Raw genomic sequence first — 12,187 nt, forward strand, 5'->3', positions numbered from 1 at the left:
AGGAGTAGGTTATTGCTCTGGTCAGATTCAAAGACATTTTGCCAGGTCTCTGAGAGGATAGCACAGGACACCTGTCATTATAACTCCCTTTCCCCAGTACATGGGTCCCAGCTATACCTTCCTCTCTTCCCTTCCAGAGATAGGAATATGGCCAGAACACAGAGTCAATCATCTTCCTGTCTTTTCCCACAGGGCTCAGCTGAGGCACTGGTTTCAATATTCTATTTGGTGGTAAGGTCTTTCTTATGCTCACCTATGGGAAAAATAAAAATGAATCTTATTTTTATTATACATAGCAGTACATATTTTTGAACCCCAAGCATATACATGTACATACACATGTCAAAGTTTTTGGCAGGCTTACTCAGAGGTATTTCAAGTGTTTTAAAAAGACCTAGAAAAGGAAGGACTCGCTTTTCCTTTTCCAAAAAATGGGTTATCAGTTCCTTTTCAGGTGAGACTCACCTTCTTATCCTGGTTAACTCAAAACTCATGCCCTCATGTCACTTCCTCCAAGAAACCTTCTCTGAGCTCTTGAGACCAAGTTAAATCTTGCCTTCAAAGTTTCTAATTTCAACCCTTATGGAATACTTAGTACTATCACCACTGGTTAACCAGGCTCTCTCTGCCAGTAGGACTTGAGTTCCTGTGAACTCTGCTTTGCTCATCTCTATAATTCCAGTGCCTAATAGAAAATTAATGCTCAATAAAGTTGGTGGAATTAATGAATGGCTAATACTGCTAATTAACACGGATGAGCTATCAGAGTGGATAGTTTGAATTTGGCCAAGCATTTTAGCCCAAAATCTTAACCCTGACTTATCACATAACCTTGGACAAATCCCTTCTATCCCCTTATCTGTCTTTCAAGAAAATCAGAAGGGCAATATCATCTTCTTCACAGGGCTGCTGGGACAATTACATGAAGTGATAACATAAACTGGTTCTATAACATTGGTGAATCTGTTGGGGTGGATAGAAGACAGTGAAGCTGAGGAGTGGGGTGGCAGAGGATATATGTTATATTTTGCTCATAAAAAAAATAAGCTCAAGTTTGCATGTCTCCTTCACTTTGACAATGAAAACAGCATCAAAATAACAGTAATAATCTATAGGATGATTTGCAAATAATAGGGCAAGAGATTAGTGGGGTACAGGTGGGGGTACCTCAGCAGAATATCTTTTCAGACGTGTGTGGAGACTGAGCTCTCTGAAAAGGTGGGGAGAAGGGCAGTATCATTTGTCTTCCCCTTGAAAAAGATTATGATATGCTCATGAATCCAAATGGGACTAAAATGGTTAAAGTCACAAAGCAGCATTCATTAGCAATTCAGGCGAAGGCAAGGCACAAGCACTAATATTAACTATGGTCCTTAGCCTTTGGAGTTGGAGAGATGAACTCAGCTTCCTGCAGACCAAACACTTATGCTAATAGAAGAGAAACTTTCTGAAAAAAAAAGCAGCCGAATCTAAGAGACCTGTCAACACCAGGGTCATCAGTGAAGAGATAACCAGGAAAGAGCTGAAATCAAAGGCTGTCTCTGCCTCCCCTGCACACTCTGTTCAGTGGGAGCCCATGGTGGTCACAGCTCCTTTAACAATATTTATAATGAAGGAACAACGCTGGAGATGTCAACCCTGATTATTCATAAAGCTTCCTCCTGCTCAGATCCACCCTGGGGCTAACAGTAAAAGTACCTGATTCCCAATTCTCAAACACAAAAGCATACAGAGCTTGAAAGAGGAGCTGACTAATAAAGTTTGCATATCCCTAAGAAAAAGAGCACACAAGGAAGAAGAAAAGGAATGGCAAGATTAAACAAAAACAGTAAGCTTGGATGGAAAATGATAAAATTTTTAAAAGGCGAGAACTTAAATCTATTTTCGTTTTTTTCTTTTTCTTTCTTTTGTAATGTCCTTGTTCATTTACATTTCAGTGTGAGCCATTGGGAAGGAACAGCTGTTTCATCTCCTGCCTGGATGGTGGAGGCGCTCTGAACACTTACAAAGCACAAGGCAGCTAAGCTCCATTCTGGAGAGTGGTCCAGCGGCTTTGGACTTTGGACTGGTGGCATTCTCCATCTCTTGTCCTCTTAGACTAGGAGCTAACCAAAGCAAAGATTTTGAGACTTTCCTTGGGTAGTTTATATCTGGCCAGCACTGGGATCTAAACCCAGGCTCTGTAGCCCACTGGCTCCTTGACCAAGCTACTCATTTGAACATTCCTGTTTCTCCAAGTCCTCACTTGAACAATGGGAACAATAATGCTACCTTCCTTCCAGGCTTGCTGAGATTCAATTAAATAAAGAAAATAAAGGCCAGGGTCTGGATTATAGGAAGCACTTGATAAATGTCACTTATTGGCTCTCATTATCAATCCTGATAAGATTTGTCAAGTAGAAATTAAACTGTTTAGTTTTTAATTTTGTGTATCCAAAAGAGAAATGGTTTAAGATGATGGTGATGACTCTGGCTGTTTGCCAAACATCCCAGCTCTTCTCTCTACCTGGCCTATGCTAGCCTACAGCGATAATTCCTCATCCTTACATCCTGTGGGGGTCACATGACTAGTTCTGGCCAATGATTGTGAGAAGAAGTGCCACACGTCTTCAGTTTTTTTGAACACTTTTTTTTTTTTGAGAGAGAGAGAGAGAGAGAATTTTTTAATATTTACTTTTCAGTTTTTGGTGGACATAACATCTTTATTTTTATTTTTATGTGGTGCTGAGGATCGAACCCAGCGCTGCGCACATGCCAGGTGAGCACATTACCGCTTGAGCCACATCCCCAGCCCTTTTGAACACTTTTTAAAGGCCACAAAATGGGGGGGGACTCCATTTATAGATACCTATGGAGATAAAAATTGTTAATGAATAACGGGTTCCTCTGTCTCCCCCCTTTCAATCTCTTTTTCTTACCCTCAGTGTTCTAGTTTTGCCAGTTTATTCTCCAATCACATGCACACACAAATGTTAAATGAGTGGAGGTATTCGCACAACAATGTATTTAATAATACATTTAATGCACTAAATACTGCTGAGATGCACACTCAAAATGGTTGAAACAGTGAGTTTGATGTTAAATATATTTTACCACAATAAAATATAAAAACTAAATGGGTAGACAGAGTTGACTAGATGAATAAATACCTAGCAAAAAAGTAATAATAAATTATACCAATGCTATTCTCCTCCTTAAGAAAAAGAAAATAGAGCAAAATATTCATTGCAAACTAGATGGTAAATTTTTGAATGTTCACTGTATAATTTTTGTCCTTTTGAAAATATTCATTATAAAATATTAGGGAAAAAAAAAAAAAGAAATGAGTGGAGAAGAAGATGGCCAAAGGGCAAAACTAAATGTGGAAGAATGGATTGGAAGCCAGACCAGTCTACATAATGAAATGCATGTGGAGAAGAGGGAAGGGGGAGAGGCAACTGGTTGCAAGAATATCGATGGGCCAAGGTGAGGGCTGAAGAATCAGAGCATCTTCAATGTGAAGAAATAGAGGAGAGAACAGGGTTTATAACTGTCATGGACCTCAAACTGCATCCTTTTTAACATTCTTTGAGCTACGAAAGGGAAGATTGAAGTCCTTTTTTAGTTACTTTTGGCCCCTGAACTGTTCTTTTTGTGTGACTCTATGGAAAGAAAAGCTGGATAATGTGCCAAGGGGAAGAACTCCCTCCATGAACTAGCAGATGCCTCACTCCACCGAGGAGGCTGGACTGTAGTCTTCCCACACCCCTGTGTATGCTCTTCTCACTCAGAACCCCACAACACCCAAGCAGTGCCTTCTAGGGTACATAGTACTCAATTCAATGGGATCTTCTTTTATATATATATATATATACCAGGGATTGAACCCAGGGGTGCTTTATTACTGAGCCACATCCTCAGTCCTTTTTAGTTTTTTATTTAGAGACAGGATCTCACAAAATTTCTTGGGCACTCCTTGCTAAATTGCTGAAGCCCAGCTTTGAACTCGTGATCCTCGTGTCTCAGCCTCCCGAGCTTCTGGGATTATAGGCATGCACCACTGCACCTGGCTGGGATCTTCATTTTTGATATGGAGAAACTACAGCTCAGTGAGTTTGAACAGATTGCACAAAGTCTTTCATGCAGTAAGTGGCAGGACTAAAGCTCAAGGTCTTTTCACTGCCCCATACTGCCTCATCTCTAGGTCCCCCTCTCCCAACGACCTCTAACTATCACGAGGCCTGAATGAACTCAGTCTTCCATGAAACCTTTTATGGAACACCCCAGCTTTCAACACGTCTCCCTCTCTTCTCAAATTCCGCAGGTCTGTACCAGATGGTAGAATGTAGTTGATATTGTCCTGTATATTTCTATTACATTGTTAGAGTTCTCTAACAAAAGATTGCAAACTCTTGGAAGATAGAGACTTAAACTTTTTATTTATTGCTAAAAAAAAAAAAAAAAAAAAAAAAAAAATCCAGCACAGTTTCGAGCACAGATGAGGTGCTCAGCAAAGACTGAGCTAATGATTCTAAATCCCTTTTGGGTTGTTACCAAAGGCGGACATTGAAGAAGTTTAATTCTTGAGGGCTGTTGCTTTGGGATCACACTGACTTGTGTTAAGCTAAAGGACTTTGATATTTAGAGCCCCAGAAAGTTGTAATGGAGAGTGAATCAAAGAGAGGACCTCAGAGACTGCAGTATCCTAAGTGCTTTGCTGATCAAAACTTAACCAAAGCTCCATCCAGTACTGGCTCACTGACTTTCAGACATTCATTTAGTATAGCAGATTCTTTTCTATAAATATTAAAATTTTCTAAAAAATATATAAACAGTCAAACATGAAAAGCATTAATTGGGTGTATGCATTACCTAAAGTTATTGAGGAAAATTAATTATGAGTTTAAAAGAGGGTTACAGGAACATGGGCTATTGTTGACTATCAAATTGCATTTTGTACCAAACTCTTTATTTTTTAAACATGCAAACATCAGTAAGTTCATATAACTGTGAAAACATAAAATTTCAGTTTATCAATCTGTTTTTCCAACGTAATATGTCACTCACTTAGAAACAAACTTAAATTCAATTTGTGGTTCTTCATTAGGTTGCTACTCAATTGCCATGGTAAATGTCTGAAAAATTATCTATCCTTTCCATAATGCTTCATATGCACCTGTTTATTAACAAGTTCCTCTCAAGGAACAATAATAATAACAAATGTTTGTAGAACACTCTGAGTTAAAGATCCCACAAGCTCAAACAATCCTAACAATGGCATTGTCCAAAACTATTGTTATCCTCTTTTTAATGAGTACAAGCCTGAGGCACGTTGGTCAAGGTCATATAGCTCATAAGTAGTGGAGGAAGGAGCTGAACTTGGGCATTCTAACCCCAGAGCCCAGACTCTGAATCATTAAGTGTGCTTTATTCCCACCCATGAAAGGAAAGAACATTAACTTGCTGACATTATTTTCTTTTTCAGACTACAGACTAGAAAAAGTATTTTTCCAACTTTCAAAGCAGACTCCAACTTAGAACTTACATGTGAACTTTGCCACCTTCTACACACTACTCTGGCCTCTCACTTTCACTGGACCTATTTAACATTCAAATTGAAATCATGACACTACTACTGGTGGTCCACATTCCAAATGTTATTAAGGCAAGCATGAGTCCTATAAGAGGATGATCTGCAAACTCATAAAGTGAATGTTCATTATTTTTGTACAAAATAGTAGCAAAAAAATGAAGGTAAAGGAGAGTTTCTGATAATAGATAAAAGTTAACTAAAATATTACACACCAACATGCTAGAATATTACCTTAGTATTAAAAATTGATTTGCCCAGTGTTCGCCACATTCCACCTCACCTGAGAGAAAATTTTGCTTAGCTCCATCTGTGACCCAGTCTGACTTGATCCCTGGTGGGCACTACAACTGAATCATGGGGAGAAAATCCCCAGCTTTTCACCCTGCCCAAGGTGTGCACAGCTGGGGTGGGGGTCTAAGGTCCTGCTCCTGGGTGGGCATACCTACTATATCAGCAGGCAAGAATAAAACAACTTTTGCCCATCTGTGGGCCATCTCCATTGTTTACCCTGCATGTTGTCTGATCACACACTGCCAACAAATCTGGGTGTGAATGCCACAGAAGAGGTATTGTGATTCCTGCTCTCACCCTTCCCAGGGAAGCACCTGGACCTGCACCAGTGTTTAATCAGACACTAATGTTTTAGGTCCCTCATCACTATAGGAGCAGCCAGTGCCAGAGACCCTTTCATGTAACAGCCCAAAATCAACAGTGTCAAAGTGACCACTATTCTCATTACTATAGACACACAGGGTATACCATACATACTCTGCTGTCCAAACCAAACCTGCATGGACTTTTAAAGTGACCCACTCTTATATAATGCATAGAGACAGTGGGTCTCTCTAACTCTGGATATAGTATGCACTGTGCCCAAAGTCACTAATCACGACCCCCAAAACTACAGGGCAATTATACTACAGTACCCATCTAAAAATAAACTCAGGATTTCATAGCATTGCATAACAAACCAATATCCCAAGACACATTTTTATTTAGGAGAAATTCTTTTACTAAGAAGGCCCTCTCATAACTAAATATATTGGTTGGTAGTTATTTTCTTTCAGGAATTGAAATGCACCATTCCATGCTTTCCTGTCCTATAGGGGGTTTTCTTCAGAGACATCTATTCTACCATATGTACAAACCTCAAAATAGAAGCACAAGAAATATTGTAAAATAAGGTAGCAGACACCTCCTAAATATCATAATCTCTACTAACAGATTCCAAAGGTATCAAGGTGAATGAAATATCTGATAGAGAATTCAAAAGACTGATTTTAAAAGGTCAATGCGATCCAAGAGAGTACAGATTAACAGTTAAATGAAATTAGTAAGACAATGCAGGATATTAAAGAAAAGTTCATCAAAGAGATTTTGAAAAAGAACCAATTGGAAATCTTGAAAATGAATGGCTCAATAAGTAAGACAAATTTTTTTTTTTATTGAAATGCTCAGTAACAGACTAGGTCAACTGGAAGAAAAAATACCAAAGTTTGAAGGCATTTTCAAAATACTATTTTGACAGAAAAAAAATTTAAATAAAAATAAATCATTCAAGATCTTTGGGATAACTTTATTAGATCAAATATGCATATCATAAGCATAACTGAAGAGGAAACAATAAAGGTTAAGACCACAGAAATCCTATTTCATAAAATAATAGCAGAAAACTTCCCTAATCTTGGAAAGACATGGACAACAGGTGTGGGATGCCTATAGAACCCCAAGTAGATATGGCCAGAATGGATTTTCAACACATATTATAGTCAAACTATCAAAAGTATATAATAAAGAATCTTAAAATCTGCAAAGGAAAAGTCACACTTAAGGGACAATCCATTAGACTGACAGATTTCTCAGAAGAATCCATTCAGAGCAAGAGGGCATGGAATGAAGCATTTAGCAAATAACTGCCAAATAATATTACTATACCAGCAAGGCAATCCTTCAGAATCAAAAAAGAAATAAAGAGTATCCAAGTATTTGCTTTTCTTACCTAAGATAAGCAAAAAGTAAGGGAATTCATGATCAGCAGACTGGTTTCACAAAAGATTCTTAAGGAAATCCTACACCCAGAAATGTAAGAAAGATAACTTCCATTATGTAAGCATGTGAAAGTGTAAATCCCAGTAAAAGAATAAATATACAAATGAGAAATGGAAAAAAAATAAATCAACCATCATCAATACAGTAAATAATCAAGTCACAAAAGTTAATAAGATCAAAACAAGGAATATTCAAAATAACAAGAACATAATCAACAAAATGACAGGCACAAATACATACCTCTCAATAATAACTCTGAATGTAAATGATTGCATTTCCCCAGTTAAAAAATACAGATTGAGTGGTGGTGTGGGGGGTGTTCAAGATGGTGGAATAGAGGAGGTCACTTTCCTGGCTGCTTCATGGTGTGAAACCAAGAAGTTTCTCAGCAAGGTAGGTGAACAAAAAAATGGTGGTGAGGGGGACTTTACTTAAATTTAAAACTAGACATTCAAAGCAGATTGGGGACTCAGGAGGTTGGGTATAATGAAATAAGGAAGAATTACCAGCCAGAGTAGTCCCTCTTCAAACAAAGTGGAGGGATAAAGAAATTAGAGGAATCCACGTTTTTAGGAGATCTGAGACATGTCTGGATACAGAGCATGTAGAGATCAAGGACATTGCCTGACTAAACTGAAAGGCACACTGTACAATATCCTTGTGTGGGAAAGAAGCCACTATTTCACCAGATGGCATGTGGAGGACAAAGAAAGGAATATTTTGCAACCGTGGTGTAGGGGTTGGCAGCTGAGGGAGCCAATTCCTGGCAAACCCAAGATTGGCCAGAAACATAGGCCCAGTAAACACACACTACACACCATAGAGTGTGCTTAAGCGATGAGGAGAAAATCAAATACGGAGAGAGGTTTACATAGGGGAAAACTGATTGTGGAAACCTACTTGTCTCTTCCCCTCCCCCTCCAATCTGGCTGCTTGCAGGACTAACTAGAAAGAAGTGTCTGGTCAGGAATTCAGAAGGGCAGGGGTGGGAGAAATTGTGTTTGGAAACTATATCAAACACCAGGAAATGTGGGAGTCTCTGGTGATATAGGGGATTAAGAATTGGGTCCTTCACCACAGGAGTGGAAATTAGGGGAGATCCCCAGGGTAAAGTCTTCCAGCATGAAACATCAAGTACTGGGTACTCAAGGTGCACTGATCTAAAATCTCCTGATCAATTAGCATTCAGTGAAGAGGTCTTGGAGCCTACCTAAGCCTAAACCCTACCTCCTGGAACTTCATCTATGAGATTACCTCTCTCACTCCATCAATTCAGAGGGTGGAGCATCACATTCCAAAAGACCCCAACAAAAACTGATGAGAAAAGAAGCTGAGAATATTTTGAACTCCAATGGAAAGAATTTTCTAAATTTCATCAAGATTTTTTAGAATTATTTTGCACTGTTTAATTGTGGCCTTAATGTATATGGACATTTATACAGTACTGGGCACTGGAAGTGCACTGATTTTAAATCTCCAGACTAAATGGCTTTCAGTGAAGAAAGCCTGGAACCCACCTAAACCTAAAACCTACTTCCAGGAATTCTGCCTACAGGGTTACCCCTCTCATTTCAACAATCTGGAAGGTGGAGCATCAAGTTCCTGAAAACCTCACCTAAAACTACTGAGAAGAGAAGCTGAGAATCTTTTGAACTCTAACAGAAAGAAAGAATTCATTAACTTTTCATCAAGTCTGGCCTGCTCTAATTTTTGAGTTTCCCTCTGTGTGAGGTGTGCTGGCTGAGAAATACAGCAAAAGCTCACACAACACAGAAAGTAATTTTCAGAAAGCAGGGGTGGGATGGCTCTGCTACCTTAGAGGTCCTGCTTCCACACTGGAAGGAGAAAGAGAGAGAGAGAAGAGCCTGGGTTTGCTTTATTTATGCAAGGGGGCTTCAAAGGACTTCAATGGAATGTTCTTTTGCCAAATAAGGTAGGAGGGGGGCTGTCCAAGGCAATAGGTAATGCCCAAGTCTGGAGCTACAGAGCAGTCTCTGTATCTGAGCGAAGACTGAGGTCACCATGTGCTTTGTGTAATCCATTAAGTGGGAGAAGCCACAAAATGTCTTGCAATACCAGACCAAAATCTCCTTGGCTCCAAGGCCAAGTAGAAGCTATTCATAGCTCAGTGGTGGCCCCCCACAATTAAGATTTTTTTTACTATTTTTTTATTTTTTAATTTTTTTCTTTTCTCTGTTTAATTGTGACATTAATGGTACATGGACATTTATACATACTCTTATTTGGATTTTTTTCCTCATTTATAGCATTTTTGAAGTCAGTTATTTTACATGGATCAGGTTTTTCAGGACTAGGATGTTTGATTAATATATTTTAGGTTTGTATTGTATTCTTTAATTTTAAAAAAATTTATTTTACATATTTGTTTCTCTTACCTGTTTTCCTGGATTCTCTTTCTCTTTTCTTCTGTTAATAGCCAATCTCTACTGTTTTCTCTTTTACTCTTCCTTTAATTTTTTACTTCTATCTTCTCTTTCTCCCTCATAATCATCACATCCTATATCACTTCTGTTGTGTCACTGTCCACCATTTGAAACTGTAAACAATTTTGCAAACATGCTGTTTTTATTGTAGGCAATAACTGATCATATCATTTATGTTTATTGTGATAATTTACATTGTAGACATCATAGTAGAAAATGTTTGGTTTAATGCTGTATATTGTTTGCACTGCTTGTCATCATTATTTGTCTCCTCCTAAACATTGAGGTAGTGGAAATCTTCAGAATCACAGTAAGTCCACAGGGTAGAAATTCTACTGCCTCAAATCCATACGGTTAGATGGGTAGACACAAAAACAACATGAAAAAGCAAGGGAACAAATAACCCCCAAACAAACCAAGATACTCCAATAACAGAATCCATCAGCACCACAGTGGAAGAAATATCAGATAAAGAGTTTAGAATGTACATAATTAAACTGATCCTCAAAGTAAAGGACAGTATAAGGAATAAAACCAGAGAGAAAATACAGGAAGTTAAAGATTACTTCAATAAAGAGATAAAGATTCTGGAAAAAAATAAGCAGAAATCCTTGAAATTAAGGAATCAATAAACCAAATTAAAAATTCAATTGAAAGCATCACCAACAGACTAGACCACCTGGAAGACAGTTTTAGGCAATGAAGATAAAACATAATCTTGAAAACAAAGTTGACCATGGAAAAAAGATCTTAAGAGACCATGAACAGAACTTCCAATAAATATGGGCTATCCCAATAAATCTTAAACTAAATTTAAGATTTATTGGGATAGATGAAGGTTCAGAGATACAAATAAAAGGAATGCACAATCTTTACAATGAAATATCAGAAAATTTCCCAAACCTGAGTAATTAAATGGAAAATCAAATACAGGAGGCATACAGAACCCTAAATATACAAAATTACAACAGACCCATACCAAGGCACATTATTATGAAAATGCCTAAAATGCAGAATAAGGATAGAATTTAAAGGTTACCAGAGAAAAATGACAGGTAACATTTAGAGGGAAAACAATCTGGATCTCAGATGATCATTCAACCCAGACCCTCAAAGCTAGGAGGTCTTAGATTACTGTATACCAAGCTCTGAAAGAAAATGGATGCCAGCCAAGATTACTATACTTAGCATAATTAACTTTCAGAATTGATGATGAAGTGAAAACCTTCCATGGTAAACAAAAGTTAAAAATGGAAAACAAGTGAAAAACAGCCAGGGAGGAAATACACTAAAAGAATAGTGAATCCATGGAGATACTAATTCAAATTAAAAAGAAGAAAAAAATCAAAATTATAGGGAATAAAAATCATATTGCAATAATAACATTGAATGTAAATGGTCTAAACACATCCATCAAAAGACATAGACTGGCAGATTGGATTAAAAATTAAGACCCAACAATATGCTGTCTTCGAAAGACTCGCCTCATAGGCAAAGACATCCACAGACTGAAGGTAAAAGGATGGGGAAAAAACATTCATTCACAATGGAGCATATACGTACATCAAACAAACCCTTCTCAATTTCAAGAAGCAAATAGACCATAACACAATAATACTGGGTTACTTTAACACACCTCTGTCACCACCGGATAGATCTTCCAAACAAAAAACTAAATAAAGAAGCTATAAAACTAAAAGACACAATTAATAATTTAGACTTAGTAGACATATATAGAATATTTCATTAATCAATGACTGAATACACTTTCTTCTCAGCAGCACATGGATCCTTCTCTAAAATAGACAAATCTTAGGCCACAAAGCAACTCTTAGCAAATAAAAAAAAAAGAGTTAAAAATATACATCCTATCATATAATGGAATGAAATTAAAAATCAATGATAAAATAAAAACAGAAACTAACATCTGGAGACTAAATACTATGCTACTGAATGATGAATGGATAGCAGAAGAAATCAGGGATAAGATAAAAAAAAAATAGTTACACTTAATGAGAATAATGATACAACGAATCAAAATCTCTGGGACACTATGAAGCCAGTGCTAAGGGTAAAGGTTGTTGCATTGAGGTCATTTATTAAAAGCGTCGGAAGTCAACAA

This window comes from Marmota flaviventris, chromosome 2 (genome assembly GCF_047511675.1).
Source record: "Marmota flaviventris isolate mMarFla1 chromosome 2, mMarFla1.hap1, whole genome shotgun sequence".
NCBI lineage: Eukaryota > Metazoa > Chordata > Mammalia > Rodentia > Sciuridae > Marmota > Marmota flaviventris.